General features: G+C 35.1%; 1 protein-coding gene across 2 annotated transcripts in view; it reads left to right on the forward strand.

Moving 5' to 3' along the window:
- The first annotated feature begins 262 nt into the window (after window positions 1-262).
- LOC125233839 (synaptic vesicle glycoprotein 2B) overlaps window positions 263-22,701 on the forward strand; it is a 50,194-nt gene continuing 27,755 nt past the window's right edge. Inside the window, exon 1 of one of the 2 annotated variants that reach the window (XM_048139975.1) lies at window positions 263-391. The gene's annotated coding sequence lies outside the window, so the exon portion shown is untranslated. Of the gene's footprint in view, window positions 392-12,322; window positions 12,585-22,701 lie in introns of those variants that run through there. The other variant, XM_048139976.1, reaches the window with a different exon arrangement.

Below are 22,701 nucleotides of genomic sequence, written 5' to 3' on the forward strand. Positions count from 1 at the left end.
CTACCAATCGGACTCTTCGAGACTAGCACAACACACACAACAATGAGTGTAGGTAGCTATCTTTCATTACATCCTGAGATCAGTCTTGTGACGAAATTGGACTTATAGGCTTAAACGCCCGGTTATAACGTCTTACCTTCACTCTTCGTCGATCCCAGTTCAAACAGTATTTACATGTTTTTACGTAGTATTTGCATAGGGATCTAGGTGTTGACTGCCGCTGTGCGATATAAATAGGGTGCCGCAGAGAGCCTCCGTCCGCACTCTCTCGAGAGTGTTCTTTTGTGAAACTCCAGTTTCAAGACCCGTGTTGTGATCAACACTGTTCATAGCCACTCCGGTGGCAGGAGCAACCAACCCGACCGAAGACACTTTCACCCCCTTTACATCAGTGAGTACCTAGTCTAACTTTTATAAAGGGTTCTAAGAAAGTAATCAGTAAAGCTGGTCCTAAGATCGAGCAACACCTTCCAGCAGAAGATTGCAATAGAGAGAAGATTGGACTTTTGAGGCAGTCTTGTTAGGTAAAAAATATTCCATTCATCCATTCAGTTGTCATTATTTTAGCAGTCTTCACAGGTGTAGAGTTTTGTCACCATGTCTGTCTCAAAAACCGGCAGTACCTTATACTTACCTATTACGACATACTTACGAGAACGGTCTAATATACAAATTTACACTTGTAGTTAGAAGTTAAAATGTTCATAGTCCTTTAACTTTTACCATAAAATTCTTAGTGTGACTATTATTTACTTGGCAGATGACAGTCAGTATCTCTATCTGAACGCTTGCTTACCTATAACGTATTAATTAAAAGTAAATAATCCGGCTGTTCATCCGAGGAAAATTCACTGGATTCGAAGTGCAAGGCCAAGAAAAGTCAGGTGGTATTTGTTTCACAAAACAAACATTTGCGAAATTCGAGAATGGCCATCAAGGATACGGTTTCTTGACAAGTGACTCGCGCTAATAGCCGTCGCACGCGCAGCCTACATCGGCTTCGGCTTCCATTAACACGTGAGTCATACTGGTGACTTGAATGACATTATTGGATATCGTAATATTGTATTTTGCTGTTTTGTTATTGGTGAGCAAAGTGGAAGGAGAGAAGAAGGAAAGCGGACCCCGTCACAGTAGGGACAAGACAAACATTAGGAGACTGATGATGGTAATATAATATTGTATTTTGGTAAAAGTGCCACGCAGGGTAGGCTTTGAATTGATCATCAAAGTCGATAAGAGTCGATAAATGATACAAGTAATGTGAAATTAGCTACACATATTTTTGAAGCGATATCCATTCAGATTAATTAGGTAATAAAGGGAATTCATGAATACCTGCGGCGTACCGGCTATATGTTAGAAGCATACTAATATAGGGTACCAAAGATGGTGACGATGATGGGACCTATGGTATGGGACCACTTGGAGAATAATATATTTAATACATGCAATATTATTGCATGTCAAATAGTAATGCTCGCGGCGGCTATTGAAACTCATTAGACTCCATAAGATTTAAATAGAAAATTCTTCGAAGTCGGGGCGGCACCAGTCATGCCCCTAGCGAGGCCTTGGCGAAAATAACGTATAAAACTTGAGAACGCGAATATTATTTAATTATGTATTGCTATTGCACATGCCTATCTACGTCAAATTTACTGAACGCTCGGGACTGGAGGCTGAGTATAAACAAGTTTTATTATGCTTGTTATCATATCACTCCATGTTTGTAGATTTGTCATTATTTAGCTAGGACTTAAGAGCTCGACGTCCATAATCATAGCGCAGCTACTTAGCATAAACTATGTGAAAATGACGTAGAGATGCGGTACTTATCAATTATCATATAAAAACAAATGACAAAAAATTCTTGGAAATCATAGGTTAATGTCGATTTTTAAGCCTTACTCGGGATGCATCTCTTTGAAAGTTATTACTTATTAAGGTAAAATACCCCATAATGGACGGTGATGCCATTATGGACAAAAAAAACACAAATCCTTAAAAATAAGTATCTAAAATAAGATCCTAAAAACTGACGGCTATGTACCATAAACTAGAGTTGTAGAGCTGTTTAATTTTGAAGTTTCAATTAATTCGGTTATTTCTGAAGGATTTGGAGACAAGATAAAATTCACCAGTTTACTGAAAAAAATATCAAGACGAATTCTTAGTAATGTTGCTAAGAGAGATGAGTTCATGTATAAAATAATAAAAAAATAACGCACGGTGTAATCTTGAATGCGTTTTACTTACTGCATTAAGCATGAGATAAGGTATAAAACATACTAGTTTGTTGCTCCAAAGATATAAAGAAATGACGTTATTTTGCGAGTGTCCATTACGGGACCCGAAAAACTGCCTACCTCCTATTATGGACAAGGAACAATTTACAAAACCAAAATTTACAAGAAACAATCCTATGTTAAAATAACCCAAACTAATTGTATTTATGGTGTATAAAATTGACTCATTGCGTATCAGTTGGCTTTAAAAGTAAAATTTTAAACTTATTTCACTGTCCATAATGGGGGATCCATTACTGGAGAACTGCCGTCCATAATTGGAGAAAAAACACCTAGTTTTAATTTGTTGACTATGAAGAAACCAATAGGAGTATCTATTCTGCAATACGCTTGAAATGTAGAAGAAGGATAGGACATTCAAGATTTAACACGCTTGGCGGTAGAATTTTTACATTTATCAGTGAAATATCAAAAACAGGCGAATTTTGTTCTTAAACTGTCCATGATTGGGTCCGTCACCTTAGAAGTTTTTACACATCTTATACATCTCTGACTCTATGACAGTTTCTATATGGAGTGGCTGTTACCACGTAAAATGTGTGTAGACATTAAATTTGAACTTATAAAATGTATGTAACCTACACGTTGGACGGGAATGCACGAGCATCATTTTGAATTTGATCACATTATAAAGAAGATATGTAAAAAAAATGGGACTCAAAATTAACAACATAAGAAAAGAAAATATGTTGAATTTTAATTGTAATCAAACTTCACAGTTAAGTTTGTTATCAATTACAATACCTATTGTTGACTTGACTGTCATGTAAAGTTGACATGTCAGTACTCAGTAACACATTGCTTGACATGTCACATCTCGCTATCAGTCAGCAAATACAACCCATTAGCGATGTGTACTAGGCTAATATTGAAATCACTTGTCACAATCGAGATTGAATGACGCATCTACACTATAAAAATATTTTCCCCTCACTAGCTCGGAAACACGTGTTTTGTCCTTTAATACCAGCGGGTAAAAACGCATTTTATCCACTAGTGGGTAAAGTAATTTGACCTTGAATAAAGTCAAATTAACTGCTTTAAAATTGATAAAAGTAGGTGAATCTAGTAATAAAGATGATTTACCACCTGTGGAACTACTGGAAGCAGTGATAAACGCATTTTTAGCATTGTAGTTTCCTCGCTATAGTGAGGGGAAAAGTTTTGTGTTACACTCGGGTGCAAATGTATTTTACTTCTCGTGTGTTCAATTCCACACTCGGCGTTAAAATACAACTTTGCCCCCTTGTATAACAAATAACTATTTCATCACACCCGCACTTTAAATGTGCTGTTGCACGCTGGCGGAGCGTGAGTTATAGAAAAATCGTTCTCCCAAGGGAATAATGAAATTTTTTGTACCGTACTTAACTTTTTATATCTATTTACACATTTTTTACATTGCGAGTGTGATGAAAAACATTATGTGTAACTCGGGGAGTATGAATATTATTAACTCGAGTCTTTAAATCGCTCCGGCAAGCCGTCGCGATTAAACTTACTCTCGTTAGTAATATTCAACTTCCTCCCCTTGTTGCACAATGTACTATTTCACCACACCAACTGTTAAAGGTTCACTTTTCTATTCGAAAACAGGTAGCAAAATTGCATTTTATCCACAAGAGTGCAAAGTAATTTCATACAAATTTTAACTTGATGTCTTAAGCTGGCTGGTAGAATTTACCTATGAATGATGATTTTCAATCATAAATATTGAATAAATTGATAGAGTTGATTTAATTTGATGTTTTATAGTCAGTATTTTGTTCGTGTTGGTGTGGTGAAAAATTTTGTGTTTCACTCGGTGGCAAAGTTTGTTTAACCTTCGTGCCTTGAAACCCTCGTCGCAACGCTCAAGATTCCACTTTTTGAACCACTAGCTACGCTCGCGGTTCAATATTGGAATCTTTCGCTTGCTCGGGTATCAATATTGGCACGTGCGGTTAAACAACTACTTTGCCCCCTTGTAAAACAAATAACTATTAAAAGGGTATTTAAATGAACGTAAACAATTATTTTTTTTACATTTCCGGGTAGTTGTCGGTTAACCATCAAATACAAAAACCAAGCGAATTTGTCACTGACCGTAGAGTCTTGGTTAATCTTCTCGTTTGGTCGTGTAAAGCTTTCATTTTTACCCTCAATTGGCATAAAGAGCCCTTTGAGGGTAGATTTTGTTTATATTTATTGAAATACCTAAAGATACATGTATACTATAGACAAATCTTTGATTATAGATGCTGAGCAAGATCTAATACCACCGATCTTACTACTTAGGTACCGATAATGTTAAAATCATGTATGTACGGCATAACAAATCATATCAAATGTAGGGAACAAATCAAATTATTTTATTTAATATTTTTTATTTGTTTCTTAAGAAGTAACACTAAGTACTATATATAAATTATAAACTGAAATAGATACCATACACTAAAGAAAACATATACCTACTGTATTGTTACGTCTTAACTTGTATGTTAAATAAAGTGATTACATACAAGTACCTACCTATAGTACCTATGTACTTCAACCTTGAAACCCAAATATTTTTGACGGCAGAGAGATCCTGCGATGCGAGATTTTTCGCAGAGAAAGCGACCGTCAGCTTTCTAAATCTCATCAAGTCAGCACGTTAGCATTGCGTAGGTCCTGGAAACTCAAAACAAGTGACGAACGCGTGACATTGATGAATGGCCGATGCAACACTAATAAAACCGGCCAAGAGCGTGTCGGGCCACGCTCAGTGTAGGGTTCCGTAGTTTACTGTATTTTCTCAAAAACGACTGAACCTATCAAGTTCAAAACAATTTTCCTAGAGTCTTTATAAAGTTCTACTTTTGTGATTTTTTCATATTTTTTAAATATATGGTTCAAAAGTTAGAGGGGGCTTTTTTTTCCTTTAGGAGCGATAATTTCCGAAAATATTAATATTATTAACAATCGATTTTAGTAAACCCTTATTCATTTTTAAATACCTATCCAACAACATATCACACGTTGGAGTTGGAATGAAAAAAAAATCAGTCCTCACTTTACATGTAGCGGGGGTAAACTAACAAAACTTTTTTTTTAATTTTTTATTTTACCACTTTGTCGGCGTGATTGATATACATATTGGTGCCAAATTTCAGCTTTCTAGTGCTAACGGTCACTGAGATTATCCGCTGACGATCGCTGGCGAAACTATAAGGGTTCCTAGTTGACTACGGAACCCTACGGAATTTTATTATCTTCAGTGGCAATTTTAGAACACGGATCCTTTTCACTTCGTGAAATATAATACCAATGGTTTTATTATGTAATTATTGTAATTGGTATATTAAATAAATTGGATGCAACATGGTCGACAACAATTTACAGGTAACGGTATTGCATAAAATAAATAGGTACCTAACATCTTTATAACCACTTAGATTTAGATTAGATTTAGATTTATTTATTTCATAATATAAAATTACATTATAAATTAATTCTACCTTAATCTATACGAATTTATATTATGATCGTCAAGTATGAATTTTATATAATTACAATTACAAATTATGTGATGTGAATTACAATTACAAATTGATACTAATTTAAAAAATAATAATAAATAAAAGTTAAATAAAGTTTATATAAAGTTTTAAAATACTGCTATTAAATACTTAGTTATTTAATAGTATGTTTATAATTATGCTACGAATAGGTGTCGACTATGAAATAATAATGGTTTTGATACTAAAACCGATATGTATTTACGTATTTCTATTTCCAGTAGTACCTACTACAAAAAGGATCGAGTATAATAGAGAATTACTGTCAAAGTAAACATTGTATTCACAGTGCACTGACTGCCATCTCTCGACACAGGCTTAAAACTTCTGAACCTCAGTTTTGACAATTTGGCCCATATTCATAACTTTGAGATGTGTTAAAATTATTAAATACAGCGCCATCTAGCCGAAAATTAACCAAAGATGTAGCGCCATCTAGAAGAGGTACATTTCTCTAGATGGTTCCGAGATACGTTTACTCGTATGTATTTCTTAGACTTTATCTGTCTACAAGTTATACATACATGTCTTTGGTATTTATAAGAAAATCTGATAGAGTATACATAATTATGTGACCTACACATACCTTCAAAACCTTAATCATTCCATTGATCTTGTCAGTGGCGAGTAAGTAAGTAAGTAAGTAAATATTCTTTATTGCACCACAAGGATAACAGATTACAAATAGCAGACATTAAACATAGGTAGCAACAGGCGGTCTTATCGCTGTAAGCGATCTCTACCAGACAACCTTAGGGTAGCAGGAAATAAAGAATAGACATTTTGAAAATGGTAGTGCAAGAAATAATTAAAGGAATAGGAAAATTACACATACACTAAGTTAAATAATTATATACACCAATATTAAAAATAAAATATAAAAATAATTAAATAAAAATAAAATATCATGTACACAAACATACACATATAAGTATTAATACATACACAAATGCATACACACATACATACATACATAACATAACATACACAGCAGCAAATTAAGGCAGAGATAGGTAATGATTCTTTAGTAGAGTTTTGAAGCTTTCAAGTGATTTAGCACACCTAATCTCTAACGGCAGGCCGTTCCACAGCCGAACCGCTCGAAACGTGAAGGAGTCATTGTAAAACTTTGTAGAGGAAGGAGGAGGAGCAAGTTGATATTTCCGTGAAGGTCTGACGGAGGACAGATAATTAAAACGCTCTTTAAGATAGGAAGGAGTAGAGGGGTTGAAAAGAATATTATAGAGAAGAGCTAAAATATGAGAATTACGGCGGAGACGAATAGGGAGCCACTTGAGCTGGGCGCGAAAGTTGGAAATGTGGTCAAATTTGCGCAGTCCAAATATGAATCTAATACAAAGGTTTTGAAGGCGTTCGAGTTTATTAAGCTGGTCCTCATTAAGATCTGGATAACAAGTGTCTGCATAGTCTAAAATTGGCATAAGAAGCGATTGTGATAGCGCAATGCGAGTCATTGTCCCTTTATTTATTTTAATCTGTTTTGATTCGTGGCGCCGGCGCAGCCTTCACCTTGACGACCGGTTGCCCGACCGGGATACACCTGCTTCCAAATTACGTTTATAATGTAATATATATTACATTAATGTGTATATATGTCGCAGGGAAATGGCCAAAACAGAAATTTCATCAAATCTCTAAGGGATTTGATCAAATCACGCAGGATGTCAAAATGGCGAATCCATTTCATCATTTCTCTAGAAAATTTCAGTCCTTTGACTAAATCCCTGACTCTGTCTAGTGAGATCACAAAATCGGCCAATAGACACGCCACGTTTTGTCATTTCACTAGATTTGTTTAGGGATTTGATAAAATCCCTGAACCACGACAGTGAGTTGACGAAACAAACTCAAAAAGTCAACTAGTTTTAACATTTCCCTAAACAAATTTAGGGAAATGATAAAGTCGCAACTGGTGATTTGATCAAATGTCGGAACTGGTTTCGTGAAATGACAAAGCCAAGAATCTAATATCCAATTAGATTTATTAGAGTTTTGCCTTTGTCACTTGATTTGACTGAATCCTTAACTGGATTAGTGAAATGGTAAAATTGAGTCCGTTTTTAAGAGTTTTTAGTTTTCTATAAATAGGAAAAAAAATAGAATAAGTGAAGAAACAAAGCTAAAAATGTTTCATTTTAAATTATTTTCATATTTATTAAAACATTTTGTCTTTTCACTGAACTTGTTTAGCGAAATGATAAAACTAGTTGACTTTATAAGCTCGTTTCGTCAACTTAATGACGTGGTTCAAGGATTTTATCAAATCCCTAAACAAATCTAGTGAAATGACAAAACGTGGCGTGTCTATTGGTCGATTTTGTGATTTCACTAAACAGAGTCAGGGATTTAGTCAAATGACTGAAATTTTCTAGAGAAATGATAAAATGGATTCACCATTTTGACATCCTGCGTGATTTGATCATATCCCTTAGTGATTTGATGAAATCTCTGTTTTGGCCATTTCCCTGCGACATATACACGATGATTTTTTATCGGTGACCAGGAGTAGAAAAATAATAACCTATTTACTCACAAAATTAAAATTTTGAAAAAGCCCCTGGCCGCGACGTAGTAGACCGATTTTCATGAAACATGGCTAAGAACACTCCCGACTAACTCAGCTTTCAGACCAAAAAAACTAAGTCTAAATCGGTTCATCCGTTCGGGAGCTACGATGCCACAGACAGACACACACACACAGACAAACAGACAAGTAGAAAGACAGACGGGGGTTAAAAATACTTATTGGCGAGGTGTCTCGCGAAATTACGTCAAGATTTAATTAATTAAAGGTACGAAATTGAAACTTTGAAACAAATAACCACTGAAATAGGAGGTTTCCCCTTAGATCACAATAATTATAATGGTATTTACTCCATACATTGTGCAAGAATTCGCAACGGGAAAACCCGTACCGATATTTGCTAGAATCAAACAGTGACGATACATCGCGTGTTTTGGCAACGTGCTGTTGATATTGATGTTGACAACGGATGAAGCGGCCAAGGGACCGAGGCAAATTAGAGGGCCCGTGCGATAACCGCACGCTCCAAGCTTCCAAGTAATATTGGTAATTGGAAATACCCCTTAGATTGAGAAAAACTGCAGTGTTTATTAATAGAAATGTCTTATATCGGTACCAAAGAAAATTAAAATTTCGAAAAAAAACCCCGACCGCGACATAGTAGACCGATTTTCATGAAACATGGCTAAGAACACTCCCGACTTACTCAGCTTTCAGACAAAAAAAACTAAATCCAAATCGGTTCATCCGTTCGGGAGCTACGATGCCACAGACAGACAGACAAACAGACAGACAGACAGACAGACACGTCAAACTTATAACACCCCGTCGTTTTTGCGTCGGGGGTTAAAAATACGTACTATACGCTTCAAAAGAAATTATAAAATTATGTAAACAAGAAAAAGAATGCTGACTAGGAACTTTGACCTTTTGATTACATGAAGATTAAGATCCCAAATAAAGCAGTGTCCACGAGTATATTTAAATGTTTCATCAAAGTACAAGGCAGTCAGGTAACTCAACTTACAAATTAATTGATTGACCGATAAAACGGAAGCAAGTTCCATTAAGGCGTAAATTTGTGGACACCTGAGCGAGGTGAAGTGTCACCGGAACTTGACATTTCTGACGGCCTAGCCAAACCGAGCCAAAGTGAAAATCGTTGACGTTGCGTGGCCATCGAAACGCAGTCTGCCTAGAGGGTTATTATAGGGAGAGCTATTAGCTATCTATCTATATAGCCTCTTCTTCTGAATACGGTCTGATATTTATTTTGATTGTCTGTTTAGATACTTTAGATAAAGTCGCCTAGTTCAGTGTGGCTGTTGGCAAAGGGCTCCTCCAGCTCTTTCCAGCTGGTATTTCCTCTGCCTGGCCAGTCTAGTCCAGAAAGGCCCTACAGTGGTTATAATTTCGTCCTCCCATCTTTTGAGTGGTGGGCGTTGAGCATGAGCTCTTGATCCATCTTGGCTCTGGGACTCAACATAGAGAGAGCTATTCCATTTGTACCTTTTTGGTACGGAACCCTAAAAAGAGTAGAAATTAAAAAGTGGCAACATTTTAGTGTTGACTCGTTTTCTCATACTTTTTTCCACACTTTACAAAACGCTTTTGGCTACGTAGGTGGGATAAGTTCTGTCCTGTGTGAGTTCATGACATAATCAGCGTAATAAAACTGGCTGGTTTTACCTTCAATAATTAAGTTCAACGGGTGGCCTCTATTGGGGCATAGCTCTCAATAATAATCACTTATTCATTGCATTTATGTTTACTAGTCATTATGTACAAAGTAGGGGCATAAAACGTAATAGGGCGACAATAAATTTTAATGTACCTGCGAAAATACATAAATTAGACGGTCAAGCAAATCTTGTCTCCAAAAAAGGCGGCAAATTTGAAAAATGTGAGGCAAACGCTTATCGTCTCATAGAAAATTTTAATTTCGCGCCTTTTTTGCGGCAAGATTTGCTAGATTATCAATAATACCTAGATCCATCTGTATTCCTTCCTAAAACTGGTAGGCGGGTAGGTACAGTCAATTAGGCCACTCTACCTACAACCATTTCAAAATGACAAGCAGTAAAAAGATTTCTTACAATCTGTTTTATAAATTAGATTGTAAGATTTAGTTATAAATCAGATTGTAAGAAATCTCTTACTGCTTGTCATTTTGACATGGTTGTAGAGTGGCCTAGGTTACCAATTGGTTGACTGTACATGAAACGAAAATGATTGAACCTAGTAATTAGAGAGCTAATAAAATTGAGCAGTTCTGTTTGTTTACATCTAAACAAATAAAATGTAAATGACGCAAGGAAGCTAAACAATTGCAACAAAAAATATAAACAATATTTACATTCGAATATCCCTGACAGCTATTTAATTTAATTTATTCATCGGTTTAACTGATCATGTTCTTGATTAATGTAAATCTCCGTCCTATTTCCATACTTGTTTTCATTTTACTAAACGTGCCACAGATAAAGTCAAGTACACGCGCGCTTCCTTTGAATAATGTCTTTGTTGACATGAGGCGGACGAAAGTTCCAAGCAAAAAGCTTAAAGACCTGTTGTATGTAGATCATACCTAAACTTTGGCGACTTTGGAGATATTCATTAACTCACACTAAGTAAGTGTCAAAGTCAAAACTATATGACATGTCAATCGCATATCGAACACACAAAGCCCATTTCTTAACAGCAATTGATGTAACATCTATCGCAAGTGTATGGTGTTTTTCAGAAAAAAGTTACGAATTAAAAAAACTGACTAGTTATGCTATTCTGTTTCCTATAATCTCCTAACTATATGCCGAATTTAACGGAATTCAATAAAAACACAGTGTATAATATACTTACACAGTGTATATTTTCATGAAAGCAACTAACAAAAAAGCCACCTGAATGGACAGGGCACAATACATATTATATGTGACTTTTTTGTACTTGTACTGTAGGCAAAGACATATGTAACTCCGTATAGACAGATAAAGTCTAAGAAAAAAACGTACCTCAAAACCATACAGAAAAAGGTACGGTGACCTAGATGGCGATACACCTTTGGGGGAAGCTCGCCTAGCTGGCGCTAATAATAATATTTGACATTTTAACACATATATCAAGCTAAGAATATGGGCCAAATTGTCAAAACTGAGATTCAAAAGTTTTAAGCTTGTGTCGAGAGATGGCAGTCTATGCACTGTGATTACACATTTTACTTTGACAGTAACTCTCTATAATACTCGATCCTCTTTGACTAGGTAAACACCGAAATTCTCAGGATTTTAACGTTTTTGGTCCTATTTGGGTTGACATTGACGGATCGTGATAAAAATGAATCAGACGTCGCTAAAAAAATCTTAATACTTAGCACTTACATTACAATTATTTCCCAAAATTCTGAGATCGTACCTATGTGTCATTTACCCTGTCGCTAAAGTGCCCTATTCGAATTGACAAATAACCGTACGTACCCAATTAACTGCTTCACGTTATTTTGTGACTGCTTAAAACATTAGGTAAAGAATAAAGACCTAAATAATATTACATTTTCTTCTTTGTTCCAGAAAATGCTGGTAGATATTTATAGTTTGTGTTATATAGATATCTAATAAACTTGTAATTGAGCGTTGCAAAATCTGAATAACGCTAATTTGTATGTACATAATTCCACATAATGGGACTCCGATAATAAGGGCTGTAGAACAACACGTCCGTATTCCTACTTTGTTACCAATAATAGCAAAAGAGCGGAACTAAAACCAAATAGTCTCAAAATGAGATATGTAATTAAAAAAACAATAGTGTTCAAGGTGGGGCGTTAGCGTTTGCAAAAGTTAGGTAAAACTAAACGCGCGCGCTTACGATATTCACTCGCGCGCCGACTTGAGCCGAGCACGTACGTTACTAGTTCTTTTAAAGTTGTTTAAAAGTTTTTAGAATACGATTTTTTTTAAAGTGTTTGATACTCGCGAGTCATATTCGGAAAACCCTCATGCAAGTGTTAAGGACTAAGTGCAAAGAAATGCTTTCGCATAGTGTTAGTTGACGCGGTTTTTGTTTGTAAACGAACGTTTTCAACTTCAGCTGAACGAGTGAACATGCAATATAAAAGAACTTTGTGTTAAAAGTTTATTGCGCGCATCCCCGAGCATACAGGATTTAGTACCTTACTGCAAAGTTGTCGCAAAGGTAAGGAATAATCCTGTGCACTAGTGATAAATGGCACAAATCTCGGGCAGTAGGGGTATTAAAAGACTCGATCTCGTACATAACTTTTGCCCTTTTTCACATAAGCTGCTTGAAACTTGTACCCTTTTTCACAATTGATCATAATCATAATAGTCTAATCATCATCATCATGCATTTAAGAGTTTAATATCTTATAGGTGGAGTTATAACGGTGGAGTATTAATAGTCTAAAGGTAGGTACTGATTTGATTTTTTTGGAAACAATGTTTACTAAACATCTCAATTAACCATACACATATCAGGCCGAATATACCTGATGCTGCAATGAACGTGTTTGTTTTCCTGAAATATTTTGAAAATTACGAGTTAGATCGGTGACTGTATTTAAATTGGAGTAATTTTGGATATATTAAAGCCTTTTCAGACTTAGCAACTATTATATGATGACAATAGTGGCCACCTGAAATTTTCCACCTTTCGTTTCGCACTCGCTTATGACTCAATTACTGACAAGGTGACGACCGGCCACAAAAGGATACTGTTATGTCCGACAGTTTAATGTAGACCTGCTAATTCCTTTAAACAACTTTAACTCACGCCTGACGCGAGGGACAATTGATAACTTAATTTTTAAAAATAAATCTAAATATAGTGATTTTAAAATTTAAGCTCTTAATTTGGCAGCCAATAAATGTTGCTTTTTTTATCTGTTAATAATTGATTTGTTAGACCTGTACCCCAAAAGCATAAAATTGTTGTAGTAATTCACCGAATCGCATTTCACCTCGATCTCATATTTAATTTTCGCATTGTGTCTTAATAGTTTTTTTTTTCAAGTGGCTGTAAGTTTTAGTCGCATTTCACCTCGATCGTGCATTTAAATATCGCGTTGTGACTCAATCGATTATTATTTTAGTCGTTATTAGTTTTAGTCGCATTTCACCTCGACCGTGCATTTAACTTTCGCGTTATGACTCAATCGTTAATTACTTTAGTCGCATTTCACCTCGATCGTGTATTGTATTGGCGACGTGATTCAACGCAACAGTATGAAGATTGAGTAGATTGATGATTCTGTAGACTTGGGTGTAATTCTTAATTTCGGATACTTGGCGTTAAAGAAAGCAAAACAAATGATCTAAGACACAAAGCTGCTTTATTACTCCTTAAAAGAAACCTAATTATCTTCTTAAACTAATACAAATCTGCTTTGTTACTACTTAAACTAAAACACAACAGAAAACGTATTAAACGTAAATTAACGTATCAATTTAATTAGAGTCCCAAACAAACATCGATCGCGGCGAAATGCGTCTACAGTAACATACTACACAAAAAATTTAATTCTACAATTTAATTATACTAATGTCAAAAGCTACGCGAAAAAGTCGATCACGGCGAAATGCGTCTACGGTAACATACTATACAAAAAATGTAACTACAATTTAATTCTACTAATGTTAAAAGCTACACGAAAAAGTGCGTCAAGTAAAAAAATCTAGTGATATATTTTTCATTCAAGGTGAAATGCGATTCGGTGAATTACTACAACAATTTTATGCTTTTGGGGTACAGGTCTAACAAATCTAATAATTTGTTGATTCTACGAGACCCTTTATCATCAGCTTTTGGCGTTTTAGAATATCGTCACTAATTTAAAAAAAACTTGTATCTTCGCCTGTCAGTGAATAGAAAATTGTAGTAAGTATGTATATGGAATGCATATAGACTTACTGCGCTTTAACTTTGAGAAGTAGCGTGAGATACGAGATTTTTTCAAAGTAGTGACGATATGTCACTCCGTAGCGAAAAAATGACATCAATTGTACGGGAAAGTCAACAACGTCCCCAAATGGTTATTTACTAGAGTTGAAAATTACATTCATATTGCTATTGTCAGTTGTCACGGGACATTGACAATACCGGGTGGTATTTTAAGACGATACAGGAGGGGTCAATTCTCCATACAAACCCTCTCGACTATTTCCTCCCTGGTTTTTGAAAATTTTTTTCAACACAATTGTTATTTTTATCTGTGTCGGACCGTTTTGATTTCTTTGATATTTAGATTTTTAAAGACGCGAAATTTTCAAAAGCGGCTTTTTTCTAATGAAAAAAGCCGCTTTTGGAAATTTGGCCCAAAAAAGGTTCAAAATTGGTAACAATTAGCCAAAAAAACTAAACGCGGACCGTTTATTTCATTGTTATTCAGATTCGCAAATTTCGTTCCTATTGCTTAAGTTTTGAAGGAGGAAACAGTCGAGAGCGGATCCCCGATTTTAAAGATTTTTTTTGCAATATCTTTTAATTGAGTTGTTCTTAATGGACAATTTTTTTCGATAAATCTAGTTATATCACGAGTATATTAAATTAAAATTATCAAATTAAAAGAGCGCTCCTTTTCATTTTAGCATTTTCGCTCCTGTAACGTCTTAACACGTCAAAATGTATATCGCTCATGGTATAGAGCCAGAGATGTATGTGCAACCCAACCTACATATGTAGTTAATATTTAACCCTTAAATGCATATTTTTCTTTTAACTAGAAATTAATAATGTGATAGACAATGGTTTTCTGACTCTAGGAAAAATAATAAAAAAAATATTTAACATCGATTTTAATACTAAATCAGTGTTAGAAGTAAAATAGGCTAAATCTTACTTATATAAATATATAATTACTAGTAAAATTTAAAAGAAAACTTTTACTACTATTAAAAAGGTACACTATTTGAGAAACCCCTATGATAAAATGATTAAACATAAAATAGTTACTAACTCTGAAAAAATCTGCCTGAATCATGTACTAAAAATCACCATCATCCAGTTTTTTCACACTTTTCCGCCATTTTTTCTTAAATGGTTGAAAATAATGTTTTTATTTAGTAATTGAGATGTAGGATCTAAGAAAAATAAATAAAAAAGTCCAGCTTATATTTTGGCTATAAACTAGCCAAAATATACATACATACATACAAAATATACATACATTGTAGCCAAGTGGCAACAATATGAAATTTATTTTTAACAAGCAGAAACGTCTGCTAACGATCCTTCCTTTAATATAAAAATGGCAACAATATGCATTTAAGGGTTAAAAAAGTTTGCACGAAATGAGCTCCTGCTTAATAACTACTGTAATACCTACTAATAGATCTAATTACGTAGCTATTTAATTGCAACGTAACGAATTTATTCACCTATAAAAGAACTATTATAAAATGATTTTTATTGAATGTTGCGGCGTACATATTATAGTGGTCTAATTCGACTCCTATTACAATTATGTAATATGAAATACCTAACGCCACTTATTGATTGGACAGGTGTGTTTTAACCTAAATGAAATGTGGTCAGATTTTCGCGATGATAGCTATTTTAAATACATAGGTATATTATTTACGTAAACAACTCAAAAGGTGTCCCTAGACTATGTAGAAATAAATGCTATATATGTAAAATATCAGTATAAGATATCATCTACAATAATATACGAGTATACATAAATGGTAGGCCTAGTAATATTTAGGTTGGTAGTGTTGGTACAGTCAACCAATTGGAACCCTAGGCCACTGTAGAACTATGTCATAGTGAATTTATGAATCAGGGGGGGCGATTTTTGAATCTCGCATACGGGATTTTGTCACTAAAATACCGGTTGAAAACGGTGACTTGCTTATTATTTTCAGTGACAATTTTCTGAATTCGAACGCGTGAGACTCAAAAATCGGCCCGCAGATTGTAAGAAATCTCTTACTGCTTGTCATTATGACATGGTTGTAAGGTGGCCTAGGGTTCCAATTGGTTGACTGTACATGCACCGTGCTATATACCTAACTAATGTCCGCGTTAAAAGAAAGGATATCAAAGGATGTCATTTACTCGTTTATTTACATTTTCCCCTGTTTTTTGCTAAAGTCGACTTTGCTCAAGATTAGCAGCTTTCTTTGTTTTATAAACAAAAGACGTGCGCTCGTTCTCAACGGGGTTAGAGCAATATTTGCGTTGCGAGGCACATGACAGCCGGTTACTTCCTTCCGCACATCAACAGCCTCCGCGCGCCTTATTAAGTAGGTGCAATCTCGTAATGATCGCGTTACATTGGAATTGTACTGATTCTCGAATTTCATTACCTACTATTTATTGAAAAGAAATTAAAATTAATTATCTGAAACATGACATGTAGAACAACAAGACATACATAGGACATGTAGGTAGAGTTAGAGTCTGAGGGCGATTTTTGGATCTCGCATACGTGATTTTGTCACTAAAATACCGGTTGAAAACGGTGACTTGTCTATTATTTTCAGTGACAATTTTCTGAATTCGAACGCGTGAGACTCAAAAATCGGCCCGTCTGTTCGGAAAGAGAAAAGTCATGAAATGTATGGGGTCCAATACATTCCATGACTCTTCTTTTTCCGAACAGACCCTAATAGATATGGTAATATCACAATTTCGTTTTCTTTCAACCCCTTGATTGCCAAAAAGTATTATCTGTCCTTCTCGTTTGATATACTATGTGTGAGTTTATGTATGTAATGTTATGATGAATCTCTTCTTAGTCACTAAATTGATTGATATTGCCATTAACAGAGTGTCACGCAGCATCGTTTAGCGATATTACCTATTATATTCGCTATATAAATTGTTTGAGAAATCAGTTTAAACTATGTACACATTATAATATGTACCTAGGTACTAGGTAGTACCTACCTCCTTACTCGTATATGTGCAGGCACAAGCGCGCCTACATGTCATTAAAATGTATTTAATAAGTAATAATTATTTAGCAACCTATTATGTACATATATGTAACGTGAAATAGCGTTAAGGGAACATACCCAAACTATATACGTGACCATATTTGTGCAGTTTTTTGCAGAAAGTTGTTAATAAAATATTCGTGTCTATATCAAATTTCATATTTGATTTTAATGACGCGTTTCTTTTTTCATCTTTTTCCGGCCTTTAAACAATGATTTTCATCCCATCACCTTCATCACCATCACCAGCATGCGTTCCACTGCTGGCCATGGCTAGGCCAATATTTCAATGGTTACGTGACAAGTAATTAGACCCCCCCCCCTTTGTGACCAAGCGTAGTATTTTGACGACCCCCCCCCCCCCCCTATATTTATATCAATTACTTGATAGACATGCACTTAAACAAGTTTTCAAAGATTAATTGAAAACTTTGTTTTTTAAAATAATAATGTGCAATTTTTAGGGTTTCGTAGTCAACTAGGAACCCTTATAGTTTCGCCATGTCTGTCTCTCCGTCCGTCCGTCCGCGGATAATCTCAGTGACCGTTTAGCACTAGAAAGCTGAAATTTGGTACCAATATGTATATCAATCACGCCGACAGTGGTAAAATAAAAAGTGGAAAAAAATGTTTTGTTAGGGTACCCCCCGACACATGTAAAGTGGGGACTGATTTTTTTTTTCACTCCATCCCCAACGTGTGATATATTGTTGGATAGGTATTTAAAAATGATAAAATATTGATATTTTCGGAAATAATCGCTCCTAAAGGAAAAAAAATATGAAAAAAATCACAAAAGTAGAACTTTATAAAAACTCTAGGAAAATTAGTATTTTTTGAGAAAAATACGGAAAACTACGGAACCCTACACTGAGCGTGGCCCGACACGGTCTTGGCCGGTTTTTATGTAAAGTGCCTATCAATTTGACGTGTGCGTTACCTACTTTAGACTTGATTCGAACTAATTCGCGAAGAGAATTGCATTAAAAAGCGACCTCTTACTGACTTTACCTACTTATATTATACCTATGTATGGCACTCGTTATTCGCTTCGGATCAAGCCATCAGTCAGTGTCGTGCGAAACGAGAAGAAATTCTACTTGAGACTATAATTAGATAATTACCATATTAAGTATTTATAGCAATTTTTTTATTTTCATATAAGCATTTATTCTTTAGAATATTGCAAAATAAATGTAGGCGTATAACTAAAATACATTATGGCTACGTAAGGATTGAACGCAATCGGAACCTAAGTTTTAGGGTTCCGTACCAAAAAGGTACAAAAGGAACCCTTATGGCGCCGCTCTGTCTGTCTGTCTGTCTGTCTGTCTGTCACATTATTAAATATCTCGAAAACTACTGATGCTATCGCTTCGAAATTTGGTATACTTATGAACATCGTTAACCTCTACAAATTGAAAGTATTATTTTTTTAAATTTATTAATATTAATTACGAAAATGGCCAAAATGAAAGGGGGGCAAACTGTAAATTTCAAGTAACTAGGTCAAGTGGGGTATCGTTAGAAAGAGCTCAAACTGTACATATCAGAACTATTTTTCATAATTTTTTGGTCGTGGAAAAAAATGTTTTTAACGTCCCATTATCAATTCAATTAAAAAAAAAAGTATCTCTGAAGTATACCAACATATATTTATCAAATTTTCACCAAATATGGCTATTATAATGAATATTACAGGAAAAATAAATTTGTACACGTATCTTGAAACCTTTTTTTTAATTTCTAAAAAACCTTTCAGATTTACATTTTCAATTTCAACACCCTTGCGGGTGTTTATTGTACCTATATTTTTTAACAAAATTACAATGAAATTACCTGCTTTCAAATAGAGGCAAAATGGTTAAAATCGGTTCACGCAATAAACAATTATCCCATAAAAATAATCTTCCATACTAGCTCGCGCGCATTAAGTTTACTCAATTTGCCGATAGATGTCGCTGTACGTTGAACGCTCATTTCCTACATCGCCTTTTTCCTGATATAATGACTAATGAGGTTAGTTCAGGAGCGTCCTTGCGACATGTCGTAAGTCGTAAACTATTGAAGTCGAATAGTCTTGATTTTATTTGGATGTTGTGTAATAATAAAATGGTATATTAAAATATTACTTGTTATGTGGGAAATTGAGTCTTGAGGGATTTAGTAGTCTGTAGAGTTCTATGAATAACATTTAGATGATTCAACTATTGAAAGTTTGTACGGAACCCTCGGTGAGCGAGTCCGACTCCCACTTGACCGGTATTTTTTTTATGAGTTTCTCAACAATGAGTAGGTAATTCAGGTAATTGTGTGAAAATGGAAAGCCCGTACGTAAACAATTATTTTTATTATAGGAAATTATTACCAAAGTGATAAGAATTACGGTAAACTAAATTAGGCTAGCGTTATGGGTACTCACGTACTCAGACAATGGTAGGTATTAGTATAGTATTCAATAATATATTAACTTACTAATTTCCCACACCACCAATTCAACAAATCGTCACTACTTTAAAAAAAACTTGTATCTTCGTCTGTCAATGAAAAGAAAATTGTAGTAAGTATATATGGAATGCATGTAGACTTACTGCGTTTTAAGTTGGAACAGCGTGAGATACGAGATTTTTTAAAAGTAGTGACGAAATGCCCTTAAACGGGATTTGAGCCCAGGCCCATCTGCTTCTGAGCATTTTTTTGTAATCTAACTTGCAGTACCTTAACTATTAAAGTAGGTACATAATGTAGGTATCTGTTAGAATGCTTTGATTCGTTGTCACTGGTATCATTACGTTCTATGGTACGAAATCGGGTCATGGTAGCTCTTTTGAATACATGTTCAATCAATGAGTTCATAGGTTTTGATTTACTAGCAGATTTTATGTCCGAGGCTAAGAAATAGACGTAATTTTTAAATTATATTATAATATCTTTAATCTAAATATAAACAGAACAGCTGTTCGAACAAGTTATCTTATTCAAAATTTGAAGTAATTTGCACTATAATACATTATGAATGATTGTTTTTACGCTTAATTACTTTTAAAAGAAAAACAATTTTTCCCCTCACTAGCTCGGAAACACGTGTTTTGTCCTTTAATACCGGCGGGTAAAAACGCATTTTATCCACTAGTGAGTAAAGTAATTTGACCTAGAATAAAGTCAAATTGACTGCTTTAAAATTGATAAAAGTAGGTGAATCTAATAGTAATAAAGATGATTTACCACCTGTGGAAATACTTGAAGCAGTGATAAACGCATTTTTTGCGTTGTAGTTTCCTCGCTATAGTGAGGGGAAAAGTTTTGTGTTACACTCGGGTGCACATGTATTTTACTTCTCGTGTGTTAAAAAACTCGCAAGTTCAGGATTCTATTCTCGAACCACTCGCTACGCTCGTGGTTCAACTATAGAATCCTTTTACTTGCTCGTTTTTCAATTCCACACCCGGCGTTAAAATACAACTTTGCCCCCTTGTATAACAAATAACTATTCCCCCGAGTGTGTCCGCTCATCTTTGTCTATGAAAACAAAGCAAATAACAGTTAATAATAGGCGGGTATTGTTATTCAAAAGTCTGTAAACCTCATCTTGTATTATATAGGATACTAGCTTTTGCCCGCGGCTTCGCTCGGGTTAGAAAGAGACAAAAAGTAGCCCATGTCACTCTTCATCCCTTCAACCATCTCCACTTTAAAAATCACGATAGTTCGTCGCTCCGTTTTGCCGTGAAAGACGGTCAAACAAACAGACACACACACTGTCCCATTTATAATATTAGATTCTAAGTATTTAAATTTTGTTCACAAATATCATGACGTATGAATATTCAACTGTAAACTAAAAGCATCACGTATGGAAGTCTACCAAAATGGTCCAGCTGTTTAATTACAGACGAATGGCAAACGTTTATTATAATTTATTTAGGGTCGGTTGCACTAAACCATCCGTTACCGAATTTAGCGTTCGCAAAATTTTTTGTATAAGAATTTCCTTAGACTTCTGACAAAGTAAGTATACATAATAAAGAGTTCTATCGTACAGTATGGCCACTCCTGCTCCCCGCTGAAAGTGCCGCCCAACCCCTCTCGGTTACCTCACAGTTACCGCCTGTCAAAAACGCGAACAGTCGACCTGTCATATTTCACTCATACAAGCATAGTACGCGTTCACCTACACGAGCTTAATGTGCTAGGAACGCGCCTCTTTCATATTTAATCGCCATTGTCCGAGGTGTGCTTCTGCTGCTGCGTGAATTTGATGTGTCTGTAACTGCCCTTAGTTCTTTTGCACAATTATGAACTAGTCAACCATTGGGCCTAATAAAAATACAATCCAAATTCAGGATAAAATCAAATAATTTGATAAAACTTTTTTCTCAAAGTTTTTATTGTATAATATGTATAAGAAGCAGGTTAAATTGCAGGTCGAATATATACAATTACACTGAGACTTTACCTTTTCAGGCTTATGTACATTTTCAGCAAAACTTAAATATAAATATTATTATCAGTAACATAAATAATCATTGACTGAGTAAAAATAGTTTTCAATAAGCCACATTTTTACGTTTCATTTAAATAATTTAATATCCATTTGTTTATTTAAAGCGATCAGGTAACTTGTCATCGTCATCATCATAAATTGTGATACACATAATGTAGGTGTTTTTGCGGTGAGTGACAAGTTTACATACGGCTTTCATTTGACGGTGAATGACGTAAGCCGCGTAAGCTTTTACCACACCTCGGACACTGGCGATTAAATATATGAACGAGGCGCGTTCCTAGCACACAGTCTAAGCTCGTGTAGGTGAACGCGTACTATGCTTGTATGAGTGACATATGACAGGTCGAGTGTTCGCGTTTTTGACAGGCGGTAACTTTGAGGTAACCGAGAGGGGGTGGGCGGCACTTTCAGCGGGGAGCGGGAGTGGCCATACTGTATGATAATACTCTTTATTATACTGTGCTTTTACTTAGGTTTGATTCCCAACTTAGGCACCGGTAGACTTGATCGATTATTTAACGACGACGCCTAAACAAAAGAGAGTATTGTTTTCAGCGTTCATATCTGTAGGTATATACAGTTTTAATGTATGGATTGTATGGTATCTAACTATTCATTCAGTTTTAAAAAATACAATGATTTTGCAATAAACCAACAGAATAGGTACATGGTTGTGAACCGGAAGAATAATCAAAGAAAGAAGAAGATGCGCAAATTAATTACGCGACGCGATAGCTACGGATAAGATAAGAGATGAGTACCTATTGAGTATAGTATTTACTTATAACATATGTTTAATTAAGTTCGAATTGACTTCCTCTCCGCCTTACAAAAAATGCTGAGT

The sequence above is a fragment of the Leguminivora glycinivorella genome, chromosome 15 (assembly GCF_023078275.1).
Source record: "Leguminivora glycinivorella isolate SPB_JAAS2020 chromosome 15, LegGlyc_1.1, whole genome shotgun sequence".
Lineage (NCBI taxonomy): Eukaryota > Metazoa > Arthropoda > Insecta > Lepidoptera > Tortricidae > Leguminivora > Leguminivora glycinivorella.